This window comes from Lingula anatina, chromosome 8, assembly GCF_051362555.1.
Source record: "Lingula anatina isolate TDL-2025a chromosome 8, LinAna3.0, whole genome shotgun sequence".
Lineage (NCBI taxonomy): Eukaryota > Metazoa > Brachiopoda > Lingulata > Lingulida > Lingulidae > Lingula > Lingula anatina.
In genome coordinates, this window is record NC_141774.1 from 9559621 (window position 1) to 9585012 (window position 25392).

The following is a 25392-nucleotide window of genomic DNA, read 5'->3' on the forward strand; positions in this document are numbered from 1 at the left end:
GGCTTCATCTTCAACGTGTTTAAGAGGATCTTGGTTAATCATGCAGAGAGAGAGAGAAAGAGAGAGAGACGGCTGAAGAGACAGAGTTAGAGACCATAAAATCGAAAGTGTTCAATAGAGATTTATAATAAATCAAGCTACGTGATATCCGCATAAAGGGCCATTGTCAAGCAACAATTCTGTCTATCTTTCCATAGGCTACATTGCACACGGACATGTCTATATCACTAATTCTCTGCTTGAAAACCGAGAAATTGTGACTTAAATTTCCTCTTCCAGCCGCTGGAGAGCACTAAGTCTCAATTACACACTCAACGGCTTAATTTGATTTGCGTCGGCTAGATTACCCATTGACCTTCCTACCGAGAATGCCGATACTATTTTAACCCCCTGTTCCTGCTTCTCAAGGCTAAATTGATTGCGAACGACAGCCGATACATTATTGCTACATCTTTTAGGGTTGTTTTTTTATGCTGGGAAAATTTTGAAGGAATGCTTCTCGTGAGGGCCAATTCCTCACTCGTTCCAGCGTTTTTGCCCCAACTAACTAACTAACTAACTAACTAACTAACTCTCTCTCTCTCTCTCTATCTCTCTCTCTCATCAAACTTAGGAACATTAACCGATAATAAAAAACGATACAGAATTCTGATCGATATTGCTGTGCATCCATAGCATATTAAAAATAAGCAGTGTTGGAAAACATTCCAAATTAATTGAAACACAAACTGACCCAGCGTTCCATTATCTCCGCCGGAAAAGTAGCACTTACGTTTCCGTTTTTATGTCTGTCCGTTTCTCAAGGGCCTAATTTAAAACGTTACGAATGGTTTTTGATAAAACAAAGTGTTAGGATAGGTCAGAAACGTGCTAGTCCAACTGTGACTATATTTTGGTGATGATCCATTTATTAATGAATGATTAATAATTACCTAATTATTTGTCTTGGCGGAGGTCTTCGCTGCCTGAGTGCATTTTTCTTGTTCTAACTAAAATTGAAAGCAATTCTAAAAAGTACATATTTGTTGAAAATCTGTTTAAAGTGCTCTAAGTAAACCTATCTCAGCGGAATTCAAACTGTAAAGACGACAATTAAAACCGCTCAAGGCTTAGAGACAGATGACGTCACAAGACTACAATATAAATTGATTAAGTATAAAAATAGAAATTAGCTTATTTATCAGATTATAAACCGTCGCTCCACCCTCTCTCTCTCTCTCTCTCTCTCTCTCTCTCTCTCTCTCAGATGACGTCACAAGAGGACTATATTAACTATGATTTAATATATAGAAATAGAAATTGGCTTATTTAGCAGATTGCAGACCGTTGCTCCACCCCCCCCCTCTCTCTCTCTCTCTCTCTCTCTCTCTCTCTCTCTCAGATGGCGTCACAAGAGAGCTATATTAATTGATTTAGTATATAGAAATAGAAATTGGCTTATTTAGCAGATTGTAGACCTTCGCTCCACCCCACCACCACACACTCCCACCTTCTCTCTCTCTCTCTCTCTCTCTCTCTCTCTCTCTTGATGTACAGAACCAAGCTGGGCAGCATGTTTGCAATGATACAGAAGTACTCCCATAGCACATGGATAGCATTGAACTCTAATCTGAAGTTAAAACATCTTTCTAGAACGATACTTAAGACATCACAGCTGCATTATTGAGTACACAGCTTTCCTTTGATGTCTAAAACGATATGCAGAATAAGAAAAACAAAAATGCATGTACATAATGGATAAGTTAGGCCAAACAAAATTGATAATTTGGTTAAAGAAGTCGATGTTAGCAAGGTATGGTAGGCAAAATTAAACTTTGCCCTTGTCTTTTGTCATATGATGCCTTAAGTTTATCTACAGTAGCTTAATTGTCGGGTTGAGCACCCTTTATTATAATTTTTATATTTATTTATTTATTTATTTATTTATTTATTTATCAAATCCACTACGTGTTCCATTTTGGACCACACAAGCATATTCTTCATAATGGGGCCATTTTAAAGATATCCTCTCTTATGAAACCAATACCGCAATGCAAGTTCCGTTTGAAAAAAGTCTTCAACATTTTACTCAAAACGACGGGTCGGTCCCGCTCTTTAACCAGCTTCTCGTTTTTTTTTCTGGCCTTAACTTGATAAATATCTGGTCTGGAAATAATGGAAGGCGAAATACATCATTTCTGACACCCGTCCACAGGTGTGCAGGGTCTGTGAAGCACCTGTTATCCCAATGTGCCGTTAGACCTGGTTACACATGAAAAAAATAGTGCAACGCTTCGCTCCGGGGGCGCAACGAAATAGAGCAATAAAGGCGATACCTGTACATGTATGCCAGTTTTGTTCTTTGTGCTTGAATCTGTACCTCTGCATTTTCCCTAACAACCTTACCTCAAACACTAACGACGTTTTGTCGAATAGCGGCGAACCGGTGTAACAGGAATGGAAGTCCGCTAGGAACCGTAGTCCGCTTCCCATTACTTTGTACTGGTGACATTAGACCCATACACTAATCCCAATACTCCAACTAACCCTAACCTGTACTTTTTTATATGGGATCCCGGACTGCCATTCCTGCCACACAGGTTTGACCAGTGTAAACTTTCCACAAGTCATTCCGTATTGACTTTGAAGGGGAGGGGGGTAGAGTAGACACGACTATTCGCGTGTTGATTGAGTGACGCGAAGTACCAACTTGTAGGGAGATTATTTTCCACATTTGACAGATTTTTGATGAATAATTCAAAAGCACGCCTAATATCTTTGATGTTCAGTGCAGTACTCTACAAATCACTCACGGAATTGAAGGCTGTCAGCTACCTGATGACGGATATCTAAACAAAACTTTAATTAACTGAATCTACTGCCAGTACGGTTTTTATTTAGCATAATCATATTCAGTATAACGATATTTAATCTCAACTATAAACGGTTGGAAAAACCAGGGTCCAAAATTTTCAACTACCTGACGATTATCAGCGTAGAAACGCGGAGGATATACATACTTGGATTTTAGATTAACATTCCTGAGAGTCTGTTTAACACTTAACAGCCATGTGTTTTTTTCTTTTTTTCTTTTTTTTTTTTTTTTTGGTTATTTTAATTTGTTAGTCCATTTTATGAAAGGAATAATTTATCAATTCATGGAATTTCTATCTAAAATGTTCTTTTCTTACCAGTCTGTATATACCATGCATCTGCACAGATACATGTAAAAGAGATCTATACAACCGTTAATCTTATTTCAGTCGGTTTTGGAAAATTGACCGTAGGAAATATTCTTATATGGAATTTAAAGTGTGAAGGCTAATTTGCTGTTTTGTGGCAATTACTGGAAACAGTTGAAATTCATCTTTAAAAAAACATGTAAGGGACTTCTCCGTTTGAAAATAATATTCCCTGTCTCCATAATTATTCATACACTTGAAGTCTAAGTGTAGAAACGGTGAAAATGTTTGTCTATGGCATCTTTCAAAGTACACTTAATCAATTTTTCATGTCAAAAGCATACTCATCACAAACGAATGCTAATGCATATCATCAAATACCAGAGTGCTCAGTTACGCTTTAATCCAAAAACAAAACACACACCATGAAAAAAGATTATGTAGATTGAGCGAAACAATATTTGCTCGTGGCTTTAATCATGCAGAAAAAAAGTTATTTTTTAAACATACCCAGAGCCCACGTTATGCTTCTTGGTAATTAAATCGGTATGTGGAAAATTGCCACCTTCTCATGTAACAATCAACTGAGCTCTTTCATCTTCCAAATTTCTCATTAAAGATCGTAAAGGTACAGTAAAGTACGTAAAGTATAAGTAAAGGTAAGTATAAAAGTGCGAAGGATAAAGGTTAACAAGTCAGTCAGCAACTCGTTAATTCATTGCACGCGCTGGCTACCACCTTGAGATGAGAAATAAGATAACAGCAAAAAAATCAAAGTATTCTAAATGTACTCGGAGTGGAATACAATGGAACTGCTTCGGGGGGGGGGGGGGGTGGAGGTGCTTCGCGCCGTTTTACACTCTGATAGCAAACTTTAGAATAAAATCAAGCTAGTAGGTGCAAAGCATGTGGTCTGCATATTACATATCACGCTACTGAGGAAGGCCAGCTTAATTGCAATCAAAACTACTCAGTTTGTTACTACGTCATCTACATCAGTCAAGCACGCACGCTTTCTAAATTACTTTTGCCGATGCTGTCTTGGTCAATATTCTATCTCGTACGTTTTGTGCGACAATGTTTGTATAAAAACTTAGTTAACACAACATGTAAAGTGACAATAATTAGATTCTGTGAATAATTTCCGTGATTAAAAGGCGAATTCATCGAACAGTAGAGGGAAAAATCTATGATTGCGTAGAGAAGTAAAGACCGAGCTAAGGCAAACACAGGCGCGTATTTGTATGCAAACACGAACAAAAGTGCTATGTCTCGCACAGTCATCACGCCCTTTTCTATTTGAACAACAGATTAGCTATTACATTTAAGGAATTCCGATTGACATTTATAGCTAATAAAACTATATTCAATGAATTCGTAGCAATCTGCCGTTTCATTGTAAGAAGGCATCACCCCAACACTTAAATACATGGACATACTAATACATGCATTTTATGTTGTTTCCATTAGACAAAAGTGTGGATTTTACAACAAAAATACAAGATGCCACATTGGTCATTTTCAGATTCTAACAAGATACATTAATGGATAATATAAATGGAATACCATATTGGTTGATACTGTAGCCACCTGCTTATGCACGATATAATGCAATCAACGCCCTCTAAAAATGTACAGACAAATCCTGGAGCCAGACAGAAACGGACACCGTAGGGAATGGTTCTTCAAAGCCCTGCAATAAATAACCTCCACTTAGTTGCCTTTAGAAAAAAAGAAAGAAAGAATGATGTACTTTAGGCAAATAAAGATGCCAATACCGGGTATTAGACCGTACTTTAGGGAGTCTGTCGGTGTTCTTTCCAATCCCCCTCTGAATTCCAAACCTAGAAGTATTGACGCGCTTGCCCCGGGGTGTGTGAACATAGACTCCTCATAGATCTTAACGCTTCTAAAAGGCATTGATAAATGGCGGTTTTCAAGTTGTCGATATCTTATTAGTTTTCATTACTGTGAATTTGTCCGGTACGATTAGGGCACTAAGAAACCTCTTGAAAAGGAGACAAAAGAAGGCTTATTGTTACGCCTGATGGGCATATAGCCTCCTGTTCAAAATAGGCTCTCAGTTAGCTGCGATGATTTTAAAAAGCGACGGAATTGTAGAGATTATATCTGCCCTATCAACACGTACGGTACCTTCAATGAAATGATTATATTACAATATAGAAGTCTTATAGTCATAAAATATAAAACGGTGTGCTGAGAGGCTTGGATGATTCAAACTGTCCCATACTGGAACTGCATTTCAAAAACTTTTTTACCATGTCAAAGCAATTATTATAACTTGAATTTAAGACAACACCACATCTTTTTTCACTTGATTTAGGAAAGCAAATGAACTTGCAAAATGATTCTCAGTGCAAACAGACATTACGATATTTGCAGAAGGTAATATATAAATATTTTGACACTAGCTTTAAACATTTATAAGCAAACGAAAATGGTCCACATTCTGCGTTTTGAAATGTGCCCTTATCACCATCAGACAAATGGACAACGACCAGTCCGTTTTTAGATATATCTCAAGGCGATAAGATAAAAGCCTTGTTCCTTTGAGTTGATTAAAATGGCCATACAAAGCACTTACAGGACTTGATCAAGTCTCGCTACACTAATAAAATTTACCATCGCAAACTAACCAATATCATAGGCCCCATTCCCATAGAAAACATCGGTCTACGTGGATCGATCCAGCTCTGCGTAGATTCTCGCTGACTGCAATCAGCTTAACTGAATGGCCCGCCACCTCCTGGTGTTAAGTAGAAAACAAAATAGCTGGCGATTATACGAATCGGTTAGAAACAAGAGGAGAACTGTCATTCAGCTAAGCTAATTGCACTTAGCGTGAGTCCCCACAGAGTTGGATCGACCCAGTATAGACCGATGGTGTCCATGGGAATGGGACCTTAAGTATCCAACTGCATTGTTCACTCTAAGAAACCCACTGTGATTGTCTAGCACTATGAAAAATTACAGTTCTCAACAGGAGATCTTCTGTCCAATTTGCAATTTGCTAATATAATTTGCCATCGAGATCACGGGCCGAGATAAGGGGGTCAGAAAAATGCCACGGCGTCCCCGGTCCCTCATTAACGACAAAATCCGTCCGGTCTAAAATCGTATCCTAATCAACAGCGTGATTCTATTTCCAAGAATTCTTTTTTTTTCCTCCGGCTGCACAAAGGGGAAATCAACACCGAGTAAGTGCCGGGAAAAAATTATTAACCGGGTTTAGATTTCTCGCTGTTGAGAATTTGATTATAGCCTTCATTGGCTGGTTGGATACAGCTTATGATACGTTTAAGATAGCGAAAGAAATAACTTACATACCTCCATGTAACTTCATCCGTGAATATTCACAAATAAAATGGTGTTGTGAATGCGATTGTGAATGTGTTCCCATAAACCTATCGTACTAGCAATCTAACTCCAAGGGGTTTCTCTCTAAATTACATTCAGTTTAAGCTGTTTAAATGTCTGTCATGCCCACTAAAGCTGCTGGGGGTTAATTAACGTTCATGCATGCTTAAACTAAATGCAATTTAGCAAGAAAGCCATCGGAGATAGATCGATCCTGCTAGTACGAAAGAATATGGGAATGGTCCCTTAATGTTGGTTCCTAATTTGATGATTTGTTCCATTCCCTAGTTAATTTACGGTATAATCTGTTGGGAATATATTTGTCTTATGTACAGGCAAAATGATGAATGCCATAACAACATAAGACCAGTGTATCTGAATAGAAATGAACATTCCTGGAAACCGGTATGGTTCTCATTACTTTTATAGAACTATCAAAACTCTTCACTAAATAGCCTATTATAGTCCGTATCAGCCAAATCTACATTTTCTTTATCAAACCGACAAGACTTTAAGATCTCAAGATCCTAAGTCTAATTCATTTTCGAGGAGATATTATGACTGTAATTTACTTGGGAATGAGAGCTTACAGAAAGGCAGCTCCTTGTATTTCTGTAATTGGCAGGAATGCAATTACATAATTTTGATTCTGACAACAACGATTAAGAATATATAAGTATACATCTCCACTGCCGCTATTACTATAACTGTTGAATAACAAGCAGTTGAACTATAGGAAAGTGAATAGAAGGAATGAAATTATACGAAAAGTAGGCTTATAAAGATTGCCAATAACTAAAAACATGCATCTTGGAATAAAATACAGATCTCTTTTTCTACATTGTGTAACTGGTGAACAGCAATGCAAGAACCATTTATAAACCATGGGAATAAAGTATAAGGCAAAAAAAAAAAAACGTTATAAAAGAAGTAAGCTTATGAAGAGAACCAGCGTTAAGAATACGTAAAATATACAGACCCTATCCCTTTCTGTAACCTTCAGCAAAATATCCAAAATATCCGATGTTTAGCTTCCTCGATAAGGTCCAATTAGAAGGTGTTTCTAGATAACCCACGCTCCAGGTGAGAAGAGACATAATGCATAAATTTTCGAATCCATCATCCTCATCATCGTCATCACCGTTTCTCTCTTTCTTTAAACAGTTTTTTTGTAACTTTGCCTCGATGCTATTCAAGTATTATCAACCGGAATGCATAATTACCAATAAAAAATCTCGTTTAACCTTCAGCGTGACGGTGTAGCATACTTCAGTAATCACTATCTATACCAAGAATGGCGACCCCGCCGTCATCATTGGAGTTAAAATGAAGTAATTATATCGTGTGCATATCCACCGATAGTATGATCCGCGCATTAAATAAGCCAACGGAATAAAAGGCCACCGAATATTGATTATGGCAACCGGTCTTCTGTCTTTTTTTATAATGAATCGTTTCTGGAATCTGTTCTTTTTAGAAATGGACGCTGTCAGGTAGTGGGACGAACGCTATCCGGCAATTCTTAACGACCTGTTACTTTTTTTGTTCTTCGGCAGGGGTGCATGCTGCGAAGGTGGTTTTTATTGAACGGAATAATTCATCTCTGTTACGATTAGCATATCTTCCAGTTCATTATTTGCCCCGTGTCTCCGATTTTTACATAACGCAATAACACAAAGGTAACTTAGAAGGTAACTTATAGTTTAGTTATTTTGATATTTTTATTTGTTTATTATTATTATTATTATTATTATTATTATTATTATTATTATTATTGTTGTTGTTGGTGGTGTTTTATGCTGGTTTTGAGAGACAGGCATTGTCGAACACATTCCCGTTACATCGCTGTTGTTTCATCAGTCGACATGCCGTTATCACTGTAACAAAATACTCGGGTTCGGAAATACCGCTGACATTGTGTTTTTCGGTTAGGTGAAGGTACCGTACATCCTTAAAAGGTATACTAACTACAATAACACGCAAGCGCAACAAATACAAGATGCTTGAATATTAGAACGCTTAATACATGTAGTTGTAGAAGTCTACGAGAGTCCAGATGTTAACTGTATCACATTATAATATCCGCTTAATGACTTTCATTATTTGAGGCACGGTACCATCACAAGAATCTGCAGCACTTTCCAAAGAAATGTGGTATTATAATGGCAACTGTCAGATTGTTAATTTTTTTTAGTACTTAATGCCTTATTTTATCTTACTTATGGCGCCATCTCAATCAGAACGATTACTTCAAACTGGAAGGAAGTGGGCCTCGTGCCACAAACGAATCATATCCCGAAAACTAGTCTTCAAGTTTAGATTAAAATCGATATAATTCAGTACAAAATTAATTCATAATGATCTATTAAATAAAACAGGCGTTAGTCTGTAACGTTAGTCATGTCCCTCTTGTTTTAAGTCAGGTGTGCTTTTTCATTCCCTTGGACATCTGGTACCTCTGATTTACTTCGAGTCAAAGTTGGTTAAAATTATGGTCTTTAAGTTGAGGTCAATTTTCGAACGGGCTAGAGTAATTTTGTGTCGAAATAAGGCTTAGAACTATGATGCCTTTTCATCCAGAACTCTCTCTTCCATCTGTATTCTCCTGATATGTGTAAGAAACCGGAAATCAACAGCACGGCAGCAGCTTATAACCTAATTAAAGAAAACACCAAATAACGCGCATCGGGCCGAAGTGTCAAAACCAACCCACGCATTTTATCGATGTTCGTTCCAGCAACTCATATTAACTGGACTATTCCCGTATTGACAGATTAAAAACCGGACATTTTAATTGACCTATAGGGATGAACATTTGCGCTGAACTTTAACTTGTTTCGATGACCTCAGTGTGCACGAGGTAACGCAGGAATAGTTCAGCAAATCCCCAACTGCGACTCGACACAAAATTCAGACGCGAAGTTCAGATAAGGTCATCAGGTTTACCATAATATCAATATCTCTAATTAAGCGTACAGTGTATACCAAATTCATTCCCAGCAGTGGGGCAAAAACATTAACCAAATAGGTGTATATTAAAAGACAGGCAAAGCGGTTTCATAGGTTATATGTCGTGATCTTCGTTTGTACTCGTGCCCCAATCGGGTGGGAAACTTCCCCAGAGACAAGGTACCAAAGCCCCCATATTCACAAAAGGGAGTGCATGACGTCCGACACAAGGCGCATCAATTAAACTTTTGCGTTATACACATAAAAAACCGATACGAGGTCTGCCGGGGGCAGGTGTGACCCCACGCACGTCGAAACCGGTTCCGAACACAGGTAGTGTGTGGAAATCAGCCATGATGCCAGTTGGGCCGCTTTTCGGTCGAAAATGCTTCCAGTCTGAACAGGTTTTGCGCGTGTACCGTACACAGGTAGATAAATGTGAATATCAGGTTAACGAAAAAATGATATCAGTATCACGTTATTGTCATTAGACTAAGGCACTTCCCCAAGAAAAAGGTTAATTGTTCCATTATCCCAAATGGCAAGCATATCACATTTCACATATACTGAAATAGCGATCTGTTTGATGCTATCATTTCGTATCTTGTAAAAGTATCTTTTTCTCATAGCGTTGTGACGCCATAATCACATCCCATTGAGGTCATTAACATTGCTAAGTTAATTAACTACTTAAATTGATTCCCTTTGTTCTGAAACTACAAGGCACAATGATTAAAACTATTTTTCACGCCAAGACGATCCTAGTTGCGCATGGGACATCTTGCCTCTTTGAATATGTACAGGTAGGTAAATGTGAATATCAGAATCACGAAAAAATAATATCACTTTCTTGTTATTGTCATTAGACTAAGACAATTGCCAAAGAAAAGGTTATTTGTTCCATTATCCCAAATTGAGAGCATATCACATTTAACATATACTGAAATAGCGATCATTTTGATTCTATCATGTCGTATCTTGTAAAAGTATCTTTTTCTCATATCGTCGTGACGCCATAATTACGTCCCATTGAGGTCATTAACAATCCTAAGTTAATTAACTACTTAAGCTGATTTCCTTTGATCTGTAAAACTACAAGGCACAATGATTAAAACTTTCTTTTTCACGCCAAGACGATCCTAGTTGCGCATGGGACATCTTGCCTCTTTGAATATGTACAAATTGCAAAATGTGCAGGTCTGTAACAGCGGCTTTAAGATCAAATGTGACACCAAGACAAAAAACTTGAGAGATGGTAGTAATACATACACCAACGCACACGTATGAGATAATCAATACCTAATAATTCTTTAGCGCAAGTGATTGATTAAAAAAATAATCAATTGGTATATAAGAATGGCTTTTTAATGGAAGTACTGGAGACCTTTGAGCCTGTACTGGTTTACAAAAGTAAATTAAGTCCGAAATTTGGCCTTGACTTTGAAACCAAAATGTTTGCCCAATTCAGTACAAGATTAATTTTTCTAAGCCAACTTCAATAAGTTAGGTATCGATCGGAAACGATGACAACGTCTTTCTTGTACATAATACAACAACTGCAACGTACTTTTCAATCAATGCGAGCATTCTTTTATCTTGGGTCGAAAATCATTAAATTTTGGATAATTTTTTGCACGAAAGTTTTTTTTTCTTGTGAAAGAGGCCACTTGATGACCATTGTCCACCATGGGTGACCATCTGCCCTGACCAATATTCACTAAGTCTACATGTCAAGATTACCCGTCTTATAAACGCAAATGACTTCGGACAGGCAACTTCACGAGGGATTTGCCAAGCGCTAATCTAATTTCACGCAATGTTTTCACAAAGTGTTTTATCATCCTCAACGCAGTAGTCTCCGATGCATCTTTGCCATTTCTTGTTTGTCAGTATAGGCTGTGAGAGATACAGGATTATAAGAAAAAATCATCTTGTGTCTCCATGTAAAGGACGTCTGGTTTTTATACTGGGTAATTTAACAAGCTATATTTTATAAACGTTAGTGGTATTCCTCAAGATGCTGCCTCTACCATGTAAAAATGCCATGCTAAACAGTTCATGATCAATGCGTCTTTCTATCTGCCTGATATTGTTATGGCATGGTGCATGTTATGACTAATTGTTATGGTATATTATTGGAGAGCCTGTAATTTTATGATGTGGACGTAAAATGACTAGCGCGGGACATACCGATGAAGGCTTCAATGAAGTGCGTCTTTAAAAAACAGTCTCAATGAAATGTGTCTTAAAAAAAGTACCTCAGCTTTGATTCAGAGCGTGTAACTGCATGCAGATTGAAAAGTTGCTCTGACGTAAATCTAACCAGAGGTTAAAAAAACGATCAAATGTAAGAATGAAATTACGTCAATCCAAAGTAATAAAGTAGTTGGGCAATGAACCTGAAATTCTGATGTACGGTATTAATAAAGCATAAGCTAAGACCTATTGAGAAGAGGTGACTTCCATATGCTTTGACATCGGTGTTGGTTTCTCAGAAGGAAGAAAAATTGGGTCATCAGAGAAACTCTTTTTGGGGTGTGAATGCTGCTTGACAATGGTTGTGATGCCATTTGCAAAAAGAAGAAGAAGAAAAAAAGAAGCTTTATTGCTACCACTGTAATGGTGCATGGTCAAGAACATTTATAAATAAACTTACATTATAAACAATCTACTATCTCAAACCATAATCATTTACGTAGACGCATATTCACTTTAAATTTCAAAACACGTTACGTTGATTAGAATGAAGAATGATTTTTTAATTGAATGTTCACACTTTCTTTATCTTGATGCCATCAAAACGCAGCCATTTATTAAGCACAAGTCAAGCACGAACTAGAAGGTCAATGCGCACTGTTAATTATAGACACTTAATCCTGATGATTAACAATCGTATTAATACAAACAAATGTCATTATCATCACTAGCTGTAATTACTTAGGATCTCGACATTATTGGTCATTATTCTATTATTCATGTGTCAACGTAGCAAAGGTCATCTGCGTCCCGTCACGCTAAACCCGTGTATTTATGTCATTACCAATTACTAATAGTGCAATTCACAGTAATATGCTGCAATTTCAAGAAAATCAATCAAATCGGTGTTTCCAAGAAATAATTTCCGTGTAACGCTAACGGTCTTGTGTTTTTTTCTTGGTGTTAATTTCGCGTAGTTTCTTGTACATATGTTGGCTTACAACTATGACGATGGCTACAATGCCCACTTGGGACTATGATTTCTAAGAAAATTAATTAAATTGGCATGTTCTCGATTTGGTATCTCAGAAACATTTACGGTCTTATGATGACTTAAATTTCCTAAATACAGTAGTTAAGGCTTAAGCGCTTGCAGTCGTTAAGATAATGACCGAAATCGGAACCGTCACGCCATCAAATGACGTCATCACACGACACGGCGGGCGAGTTCAGAGTAAGGGGGTCGGTTTTTGAAACGCCACCAGCACTGATATTGATCAAAATGATCGTCTGCATCTGATAAAACCTTATGAAGTCATTAAATATCACAAAGAAGAGGGTTTCACGTTTCATGTTAACATCTTTGTATATATTATTTTATATTTAAGTGCTATGTTCTTGAGTGTTCGACCAAACTCTGCGTCCTTTCTTAGACAAACATGCCTAGAAATATCTCCATATTTCTGTAGTAAAAAATGTGAAATTTATGCCTTAAATGTTTAAGGCGCCTTGTATATTAAACATATATTGAAGTAAATGAATTAAACATTACAAATACAAATATAAACACAGATACTTCCGTCTCTGTGTCGGTATATAAAACACATACCCATAGATCATGTAACTCATTCATTATTCAATCATCCTGATTATTGATCGTTTTTGCGACTTAAAAGCTCCAAGTAATTATAGAAGGAGCAACACATCAGATCTTATGTCATAAAAAGTGTGACAATTGTACTGATCTTTAGCCGTGAAATCAATAGATGATTATGACGCAACACAAATTAGTTATGTAATAACGCTAAGACTGGACCCTCTATTTTTTCAATTTATACGTGGGTATATTCGATGACTTTTTAGATGTCTGTCGCTAATTTGATTTTGCAGCAGTGGGTAGATTATGTAAAATGAAGCAGGCCCCACAGAGAAACTGCTGTCAAAAATCGGTCTTAGTTGTCAGATGAAAAACGTTTGTCTATACTTTGGAGTACCTGATTGTATTATAATATAGTAGTAACCTATTAAAATGAGGCGATGTGGTCAGTTACACAAAATCGGTTTCTGCCGTCAAAGAAAAATGGACAAAAACTGATTTGAAACTTCACTAAAAGGGGGGAAAGGATTTTTCCGGGCGTGCGGAAGCACTGCAAAAAACGCCCCTATTTACTGCACTGGTTTTAAAATTTATTTTACAACGTTGAATGCTCAAAGCCTTGGATGCGGATGTACGCGACAGGCAACGTCAACTCATAGCCAGACGCTCAAATTTTTGTAAAATGCCTCAACTTCCGCCTGCGTCGCAAGGCGGCTAGACAACCCACGAGATAGAAATATGAGACTCTTCATCTTCAAACACTAGAGCTGCCACCGGAGATTTTCTCCTGGGCATTACGCTTGGGTCGCAAGGGCCGTAGTTTTCATTATTACAACACTGATTGGTTGTTCTGCTTAATTACATGAAGCAAATGAAGGTCGCCGTTTCCATTTGTTTCCACTATAGGGAGAAAATTGGTCTGAAGTATTCTCTTGGTAATGGTGATGAAGACAGATGAGGACCGGTTCCGACGACTGATGGAATTCCAATGGAGAAAAAACAGCAGTTTTATAATGCTAGCGGATTCTGAGCATCAAAAAGAAAAAAGGTCCTACGTCATAGGCAGACGATCTCCTTGGACAGACAGATGGGGGATGGTTCCGACGACTGATGGCACTCCAATGAAAAAAAAGTTATATAACGCTTGCGGATAGTGAGCATCAAAAAGAGAAGAGGGGGCTTTTCTCACCATCTCCCTAGCTGAATTTTTTTTTTTTTTTTTTTTTTTTTTTTTTTTGCCATAGGGCGATCTTGGGAATTTTGCATGTTACCTTTTCATCTGACTGTGAGTATTAGTGTGTCACCTTTCTCTGCTTGCTGTGGGACAATTGCTAAATCTGCAGAGCGGGAAAGGCCCCTCACCCTCACCCGCCCCTGTTACCCACCCTTTATGTCATTTGCTGTCTGATTAAATTAAATCATTTTTATGCCACCGCAACTGGAAACACGCGTTGCCACAAAGACAGATTAAAATTGCGCAACTGGAAACACACGCGTTGCCACGAAGACAGATTAAAAATGGCACGGGAGGTGTAAAAGTACTCTCCGTGATGCTCTCTCAACATTATACCACCCCTTACCAGGCTAGGGACATAAACATAAAACTCTCTCTAGATATTTTAACATAAAACTGATGTTATCTATTCAGTAGCTGTAGACACATCTATACCATGACCAGCGAGACCCCATGCACAATATTGACGCCATGCCTTGGTTTAGCTCTTGTAGAAAGTAATGTTACACCAAGCGATAACGTATTGAAATTCTGTCTGCATGAAAGAGAAGAAAAATGTGTACAGAAACAGAAGAGTAGAGTGTCAACCGCAGTGCTCTTACCTCCAGTTACTCTGTTTCCCGATTTCCAGTCAAGAGCGTCCTTAAGTTCGTCTGCCAGCAGCGTCTAATTGGGTATGACGACGTATAACCAAGTTCTCTTACCTGAAATGCATATTCATATATCCCTCTATTAGATTGGGAATAGTATACTGTATAAGCTATAAAAGTCGGATTTCAACAGCATCTTTGTTTTTCGTAAAACTTTTTCAACTTTGAGAGTATTTAGAAAAAGTCCTTTAACATTAATCCCTCTTACGTGTAACGAGAACAATACAATGTAGCTATGACTGTCTCTGTTATGCAACTGGCGTGTTTAGGAATATCAGACAAAATAATTTACGGCTTGGGTTATGAAAAAAAATCAAACGTGATTACTGCATTGGTTTTAATAAAACGTGATTTATTGGTGAGAAGATAGCGTAAGAATGGTCTCTTTTGATAGAAGAAGTTCTATTGCTTCATTTTCGTTTTTAATCTCGTACAGCCTAACCTATCAAATATACGATCGCCTGGTATAGAAAATTAAAAAAAGAGAGAAAAAAATGAAATTACCACGTTGTTATTTATCTGTGTAATTTAATTTGACTTTATGCCAAAGTAAAACATGACGCCCAACTTTTCGTGCGGCAACTGTAGGTAGCAGCGTATTGCTGTAGATGTGTCCTCATAGAACAACTGGCTTTTTTCCATACTAATTTCTGCTCAATTTTGTTATAATTTTCATCGTTAGTGTGAATTGGCAGGTGATAACGTACTCGTCTTTCAATATAAAACTTTTTCATTTCGAAAACTAAAAATTAAACTGTCGTAAAACTACCACATTGTTTAAACAGAGACACGCCTACCTTAAAGCAGTAAACCGCATCAACGGAACAAACAACTCGCAGCACAATAACAGACAGTAATTGGAAGAACCCTTTAAAGTTCTCAGTCCACAGTGTTTCCTCTGATGAGTTCAGATTCAAGCAGCGATGTCGTCAGTGGCTTTTAAATAGAGGCTTTAATTTACGGCAGTCTTTTTATACTTCTTCATTGATACCATTTTTGAACTGTGATGCCATCTGGCGGTGGAAATATTTCGAATCATTTCTTGTTAAAATGCATGATCAAACAGCCGCCATCTAAAAAGGTTTGATGTGATAATATTTACCGAAATGAATTACTATAATTTAAGTCGTCTCATATAACCGAACTGTTTGACCAGAGCATTAATAAATGCATTTTGATACCATTATCGACGCTTTCATTTATATCGCAATTATTATGAAAGAAGCCGTCGTGAAATGATTAATGCCCTCAAATCGCAAATCCTTCCAAAAAGTCGAATAAGTTTGTGTGAATCATTTCGCGACACCTGTCTGAGCAAATATAATAATTGCGTGGCATTGTAGTCCCTATCAATATTAAAGTCGATTTCAGAAATGGCGCAAAAGTCTGCGAGCGACTTCGGGTTAATTGCGTGATGTTCTCAATAGTTTTGATACAATTAACATAAGATTTTTTTGTCTGGATTATGAAACATCCCCTTCGTTTACTAATTGCATCTGTGGGAAGCTGACAGGTTTTATTCGATGTCATTTCTTTTTTTCAAACTCAATACTCGACGGCGTGTGAAGGACAGGTTACTTTGAATAAAAAACGTAACTGCGCAATTCTTTCGATGTTTGTTCTCATTTCAAAGACTTGGAGGAATTGGCATGTTTTTCGGCGGTTGTTTTGTTTTGTGTCAATACCTGAAGAGGGTAGATAATAAACACCAATAACTAATCACAACGATTCTCATCTCCAGTATTTTACCTACAACGCACATTCTTTTTTTTAATTGATTGAAATTCTGGATATCGTGTCTTCACTACACTAGCTTGTAACTACGGTTATCTGAATGTAATGATAGGAATCTATCTGCATTACTTCAGTAATTTATGTTTTTTCGAAGAACTATTCGTATGTAAATATAGATAAAACGAAGCGCTCACGCAAACTTCTAATTCATCTTTCTTGTGCCCATTATTTTGATGCTGCGATGTTCTTTACATCCGATGGAAAAACTTGCAGCTGACTTCAAGAAAAAGAGACGTGCTTCAATAAACACTTTTTCTACAGTCGTGTTCAAAACAAAACCTTAACAGTTTAGTTAAAAAAGGACGTCAGTTGTATTCTAACAATAGAGAACGCACAGATGTCGAAAAAGCAACAGACACTCCCTCGCGTATTTTAATTAGATAATTGTCTGTCGCATGAGTAACTTGCAAAAAAGGTCTGAATTTGACATTGAAATGCTGACGTAGAAATCATTTGAAACTGGTGGGGGCTTGGCAGCTGGTTTAAAAGAACAATTCCTAGCTCCATATAGCAGAAATGCTGCCGTGCGTGACAAATAACAAACTAAATTCCCTCATTAAATCCAGATTACGCGCTTGATGATACATCAACAAAAACAGACAGTAGCGTTTTTTGTTTTTTTCATAAAAAGGTATGATTTGGAATGTACAATGGGTTGCGATCGGTTTGACTTTTAGGCAAGTTCACAGTGGATCTAAGATGGAACAATACAGACCTAGTGATGTCATCAGTTTACAGATGATGTTTAAACTATAAAGTGTGACGTAAGCAATAAATCGTGACCCAAAAGGTGTGACGTCAAAATATAAAGCGTGATGGAGGTCCTGCGAGACATGTCAATGTCAACTAATCTATTTCCGGTCAAATTCGTTTTATCTAGGACCACCAAACAGAGAATTCCTTTTTGTAAGATTACAGAAAGGTCAGTCAAGCATTGGAAACGGAATACGGACACATATTTAGCATGTACCCCTATTCTAATGAGAATATTTACCAAACGATTTTCCTGTACATAAAATAAGCTTATGGGTGTTTTTTTTTTCCTTTTATATATAGATAAAGTAGGCCTATGATTGTTTTCTTCAAGAGAACTACTTTTCTATTAAGATGAATAAGAAAAGTTCATATTTTTCCTAAAGTAGTACAGGTGGGGTGAATAAGTGTCTTTCTTGTTGCTACGAAATTTTAGCTAAAACCGATTCTTTGAACGAAAGAGCCTGTCATCCTTCTCGTTATTCGTATTTTGTATAAATTTACTCATTCTGTTGCAGGCTAATAAAATAGATAAATAATTCAAGTGTACCAAATAATTAATTCCTTTTGTTTGTGTACAGTAGATTTGTCTTCGAATAAAAGTGGCCTAGCGCTACCCTCTTAAAACCAAATGTTGTCATCAGAAACGCTGTCGACTATACTCAAGTAGATGACCCGCTTTAAATGTCCACTAGTGCGCATTAACTTTAATTAAGAAAAACAAAACAAACGGCGACAATGGTTAGTCAATAAACAGCGCGTGCTAATTTTCACACGCGGATGAGATTATCGATGTCCTTAGCGAATCAGAAGTAGACTTTCGGCTCTTCATTCATAAAAGAAAGCAGCATATCGCGTTACCTGAAAACGTATACGAATCTACTTATGTATGTTAACCTATAGGTGCTTTTTGTTAGGTACACATATTTAAGTATTAGAAGTAGCCTAGACAGTTAACATGTGGTATTACATGCTGAGTAAAGAAGCATTTACCAAGAGATATTGATGAACATTTTCAACCACCACCGTCCTCAGCCTCAATTCCTTACAGATTTAAGTATTTAGATATCCGACATTTATTTCGGAAAAATACCAAGATGCACATATTAGGTTACATATGCTACTTACCGATTCAGACATTATGTCATTGCAAATAAACGGATTTTGATTACGTAATTAAGACAATGGAAGAATAGCAGAGATTTTGGAGAATACAATGGCATGGCGTGAACCGTGACAGCCGCTGTTTTTGTGACTATTTGCGTGAATTCTTAGGAAAGTATTTGGCTGTTAAGAAGGTGAACATTGATCACTGATATTACGTCACAATTAAAAGAAAAGAAGTGATTTTGGCCCTGTAAATGCATATCCAATCAAAACTTATATTATCTCGATGCCTTTAAATACTGCCCAATGTCCAACTTCGTTCTATCCACTCAAACTGCAGTATCTACACGCGCTTCTTGCTATAATTCCTAATACATTCCAGCTAAAAAGAATTCAACATTTTTAAACTTGGTAAATTTCATATTGGCACTCTAAACCCCTTACATGGCCATCAAGCTAACGTTTGTTTAATGGGTTATTTATTTATTTATTTATTTATTTTATTTTACTTTATTTAATTTTATTTATTTTATTTATTTTATTTTATTTTTTTTTGCAGTCGTATATGCCCTGCTACCATTGTGACAGAGAAGCCGACACGTGACACATAAAGCAATCAGAGAGTGCAATCACAAAAATGCTTCTGTTGACACAGCAAACTCACGCCTTCCGTGACGACAAACATTCTCCTGCAGAATACACAAACATGCCTTACGACTATTTACACATACTGGATGAATGAAGCGTGTCCACACTGGCACATCTAGGGCTCATTCCCATTGAAATTATCGGTCTACATAGATCGGTCCAACGCCGAGGGGACTCTCGCTGAATGCGATCAATTTAACAGATTGGCACATTTCCTTTTGATTCCAACATACTCGTATAGTGAACCGCTTTTCTGTATTCAACTCGACGCTAGTAGGATGCGTGTTCATCTGTTAAACTGATTGCATTCAGCGAGAGACCCTGAGGAGTTGGATCGATCTACGTAGACCGATAGTTTCAGTGGGAATGAGCTCTTTCAGGCAAACATGTCCTGACTGTTAAATAAGTGAAAACTGACTTAACCCTTATTCTTTTGACTGAACTTAGTTTCAATGTTTGATATAGAAAATTAGAGAAATGGTGCTCAATACTAGAGGCCAACTGAGGGATGAAATTGATCCCATGCCAAAATTCTTACAGAAGAAAAAAATGTCATGAATTAGCCAGACACACATCTGTGGATATCTAGTGAAATACCAATTTGTGGTCCTGATAGAGACATGGACAAAATGACGAATTCTTTACTTCGTGACATTTTTTCAAGGTAGAGGCTTGGGTGCCTCTTTTGTTAGTGTCCTAATATTCAGAGGTTTGTCTGTTCGTTAATTAAATACATGTACGTCTTTGGGTGGTCGGGTCTTGCCTTGGTGAAAATCCAACAAAAAAATTCATGATAAAGCGACGATAAAGGATAGGCCCCTTGGGGCATGTGTTTTGACAGCGACTTGACCCCTTGTGACCTTTCCAAATCTGCTTTTCCAATGACGTCAGCAATGAACGTGCCCAATATAAAGCCTTAATGAGTTATTAACAGAGAAACCTTACTTCGAATAAAGGAGTTTTGCTAACAATTAATAAACTAGTGACTTCTATATACTGTAGGTATCCCCTGGGCGTTAAAGGTGTGATATTACGGGTACTTTTCACTGACCAACACTTTGGGCATGCTATCAAATTTAATTAGTGTGTGTGTGGGGGGGCATGTGCGACAGTCAGACGTATTTACAACTTTAAAAAACAACCCTTGTGTGTATGCCACATTCGGTGCGGCAGCATAGTAAGCCGACTCCAGGCGAAGGCAACAAGTTAGTTTTTCCGACAATAGTGCAATCCAAACTGCGACCCCCGAGGCGCTGTCGCAAACCCTCCTAGGGAAAAATGCTCTGTTTACATAGGCACACTTTACAGTTCACACATTAATGACAAATTGCTTCCCAAACACGGTTTTAATAAGTTACACAACAAGCGGCGGCTATCGATTATCACGCGTATTTCTTAAGGCGGTGTTTGACTCTCGCGTCTCCTTGGTGTGTAGCTTATGTAAGCACCCAAAGGAGGAGCAAACATTTATTGTAAGTCGGCTGCAGATATGTCGAATACTTTTGGCCCGTTATATACTAGTTTTCTATACAAAATACGTTTCGTCGATAACATACCTATTGCCTCTCATGCCATTTGAAGTAGATTACTTGTGGGTAACAAAAACTTGGGGTAAGCCGGTAATATGCCGTGTCTTTTCTCGCGGAACACAGAAATTACGCCATCAAGTGGATTCTGAAGAGGGGGGGCAAGTTCTCAAATTCCGCCAAAACTTTTAAGTGCTTTTCTACTTGTGGGTAACAACAACTTGGGGTAAACATTTGGCGTTTATTTCCCCTTCTTGTCTTTTTGCACAGAAGCCTTGGAGTGGCCATTTATAAAATATCAAACAATCCGCCATAGAATATCCTGGTTTCTTTACGTAGCTTATCAAATAGGGGTGACGCAAACAGTTGGACAACAAGACAGAAAACATCAAATAATGAGTGTGCAAATAATCCCGTCTCTAAAGTACCTACTACAGTTTATAGTGCTTTAAAAGCAAACTCGTTGCTCAAGCGATTTTTTTTTCCGCATTTTTTTTCTCCTTTCTTTTTTCTTTCACATCTGTTATTCAATATAATGAAAGAAACGAATAGCACGGTTACACTGGTAAATTTAACAATTGGCAGCAATTGATAGAGAGAGAGAGAGAGAGAGAGAGACCGGCTTCTAGGCACGTATCCGCAGGACAATAATAACATAGTACGCTACTAAAATCAAACCATTTGACTTTTGTATCCGTAATTGCGTATTAATAACACCAACAGCCGCAGGGACCCTTGAAAGTGATCACGTACGCTCAATTAACACCCAGTCGCGGAGAATTTCGTGCTTGGCGAGGCGGCAAGAAGTGTGTTGATATAGCCGTAGATTTGTTCTGCCCCATTACGCCCGAGTCGGTAAATGGACATGGCTTTATATGGTGATCTATCTCGAGTTACAAGGCGCTTGAGGTTTGATTTGCGATTAATTAAAAACCATTCCCACACATTATCGTACTAACTTTGGATCCAACTATCTCCGAGGGGATTCTCCCTTAATTGCAATTATCTTAGATGTGGCTTAGATGTCTGTCACGCCTTCTGAGGCTGATAGGGAGCAATTAACTAGCGTTTAGCAGCTTTTGTGGGCGTCCCAGGCTTCTAAGCCGCTTGGGCTGAAAACAATTTATCGAGGGACCTCGGGGAGATAGACCGATCCTATTAGATCGATCTAGGGATGGGAACCCAGTCTTAAGCCCTTGGGTCGACTTGCGACTTGTGGGAGTTGGTTGCGGGAGAAAAATCGGTCCTAAAATTAAACGACAGCCAGGGGCTTAAACCGTGTGACAGGGACTTCAATGTCTGGGTGAACTTCGGTCCAATACCTAGCTATTACCGACGATTAGTTCATGTCTATTTGAATTTTGAATGTGTATAAGCAGATGTGGGTAGATTTAAGAAACATAGCCAAATATTATTTTCAAAGTCAAAAGTAATACTCAGGTGAATGGAGAGAATTATGGACTAGACTTGCCCTTAAAAAACCAATTGACGAAAAGGCAGAAAAACGACATTTTAATTACTGCATGTACTTAATGGTAATTTCTGTCATACTTTGTATTCATAAATTTTGTGTTGATTATATATGACGCGTACAAAATGTACATAAATCGGCCATGTAAATAAATGAGAAACCAATCAGCAAAAAGAAGAGGGGGGACAATAAAAAGACAATTCTTTTTAAAATGTAAAAAAATATAGACAATAAAATATTAATTTACTGCCAAAGACATTTTCTCTATGTTACTCACAACGTGGCGGTGCTGAATGTTTTTCTTTTTTTTCTTTCCTTTTTTTTCCCTCGCGGCTCTAACGATTCGGAAATTATAGCTTCCATAAACATTAATTTATAATTTCAAACTCACCTCCAGACAATTCCCTGTTCCTCTAACCTTTGGTCCCTTTACTCAAGGTCGAATTCTCACTAATTATTAATTATCGCAAAAGAGAATATGATGTTTTTGATGTAAACATTTTTGCGATACAAGCTGTTTTTAAATAACAGGTGAACGCCAAGCTGGTATTGTTGAGTTAAATGTTGCCTAAGGTTGTTGATTTTTGCTCAAAATGCCCCAAGGCCGACTCTGAGCCCATGGGGGTTTTCTCACGACGGCGACAGTATAAAAAGTTAATCGTCGTTGCACATTTACGGTATTTCTAATAACGATAACACAATGCGATAAATGCTGTCACTAAAAGTTGGAAATTGATATTGATTGTTTGCGATGCATCGAAGTAGAAAAACAGTTCACCTCAAAACTGTTTTGTCGTAGGGTTTTTGACGGATTCTTGAGGAGTATTTACTTTAAGATGAGCCGGAGAGTTTATACGCAAGAAGAATGGGGGAGGGTCAAATATCGAACGGCTAAGCACGCGCGATTGATTAAAAACTCAGTTACATTTCTCAAATAAGAAAAAAACTGACGCGAACTCTACTGAAAGACACGCCTAAATAGAAGTGAATAAAAACGATGGATTTTTTATCGAGCTACTACCATGTTTTCGAGTGCACACATATCTACTTATAATGAGTTGTGTAGAAAAACATTGCCTATGATATTAACCGGATTCTTTCGACTGAAAGAAAACAAAGTTACAAAGTTACTGGGCTGAGTTTTTCTTATAGATTTTTCGATTTTTTTACACGTTTTATACTAACCGCTCCTTCTTGGAGGAATGCTGTTTAGGAATTGAACTACTAAAAGAGTACTTGTTGACATCTGTAGGAATTGAATTTTTTAAAATTCTTCTGTTCTTTTTTAACACAACCTGTCTTATTAGAAAAAACTGTTTTGGACTTAAGATCACCTCAAATGAGTTCGTGTTCCATTTTTGTCTTTCAGAGCTTAATAATGTAAGGGCATCCAATGAAACGCAGCTGCAAAATATGAGATGAAAAAATAAAAATAAGAGATGAAAAATTAATGTTTTTTTTCTGTTTTTCCTTTCGTGATCTCTCGCTGCTAAGCTTGCACATCAACATATGGATCTTTCACGTTGCTGCCTCTGTCTCTTAACTCCTTCTCTGCCTCCTCTCTCTCCGAGCGTTCTCTCTTTTTGTGTATCAAGTTCTCTCTCTCACTCTGTCTTTCTATCTCCCTCAATTTTGAGCTTGCCTATTTCTCTCCCACCCAAACCTCTCTCTCTCTCTCTCACGCACACGCGCACACACACACACACACACACACATGCTCACATGCACACACACACACACACACGCTCACAAGCACGCACATACGCACACACACGCTCATACGCGCACACACACACACACACACGCCACTATCCCCAATGTTTTAAACAACCACCCAATAACGCAAGCTTATCGATTTCAATCAAACGCCCATATTTTGCAGAAACAGCTAACACGCCCTTCTGGCAATTAACACAAAGCCAAGTTGTATATAAAACGTTCCTTTTAATTGCAGGAGCTATGCAAATTACACGAACCAGTTCCGATTAAACAGTGGATGGAAAAGAGGGGTAATACGATAGCTCCTCACAGCTGGGCTTGCTCACAGCAATATGAAAAAGATGAAAATAATCGCTTTAAAAAATGAAAAGTCCCACTTCAGATTGCCATTTGTGTTATTCATAGTTTTTGGTCCATTGTTTGAAAGAAACTATTTAATGGACAGGTATTGGACACGCCATGACTACTCTTTGCTTTGTCGTTTGCTCTATTTTTGTTTCGATTAATTTTTTCGTCTGTCTGTAAGGCACACATACCACTTTTTTTCTATTTCTCACTTCCTCCCTCTCTCTCTCTCTCTCTCTCTCTCTCTCTCTCTCTCTCTCTCTCTCTCTCTCTCACACACACACACACACACACACACACACACACACACACACACACGCACACACACACACTCTAAGTAATAGAAGATAAAATGTCAATCCCGGATATCAGACATTTTGTCCCATTTGATTTTACAGATTCGCTCTACCGGACGGAGAGACTAAACTTCTCATTTCTGCACCATATCGCTTACCGTTAATCACAAAGTCTCTCTAAACTCCTCGCCTATAGAAGCTTGTCCCCTCGAGTCACTTGTCGCCCCGTGGAATAATCGCCCTTCGGGGGAGAGAGTAGTTAAGTATGTATCAGAATCTTTGTGAGATCGATAGGCACGGTAATTGATTTGTTGATGCGTGAATAGAGCGGGGATGTGTGATTATTATCAACACAGTAATCTGGGGAGTTATGGACACTTGCCTGGCTAATATGGAGGTTAATCGTTTTTAATGATATTAAATTTGTGTTTAAATGCTGGTCTGGTTTTTCAGACCAGTACGTTTACTCTTGTTACATTGGTCACTCCTCCTAAGGACATTTTCTCTTTCATTTCACGTCATAGTGAGCGCTTTGACTCCTTTTTTTTCAACCTCATTAGAACTTTAT

The 25392-nt window shown here is 37.8% G+C and overlaps 1 protein-coding gene across 3 annotated transcripts in view; it reads right to left on the reverse strand.

The window, feature by feature from the left end:
* Positions 1 to 25099, reverse strand: part of LOC106160576 (glycine receptor subunit alpha-3) — a 59296-nt gene extending 34197 nt beyond the window's left edge. For 2 of the 3 annotated variants that reach the window (XM_013537226.2, XM_087019399.1), the window contains exons 1-2: positions 15963 to 16095; positions 15118 to 15219 (exon numbers count right to left, since the gene is read on the reverse strand). The gene's annotated coding sequence lies outside the window, so the exon portion shown is untranslated. Of the gene's footprint in view, positions 1 to 15117; positions 15220 to 15962; positions 16096 to 24982 lie in introns of those variants that run through there. The other variant, XM_087019398.1, reaches the window with a different exon arrangement.
* Positions 25100 to 25392: the final 293 nt, after the last annotated feature.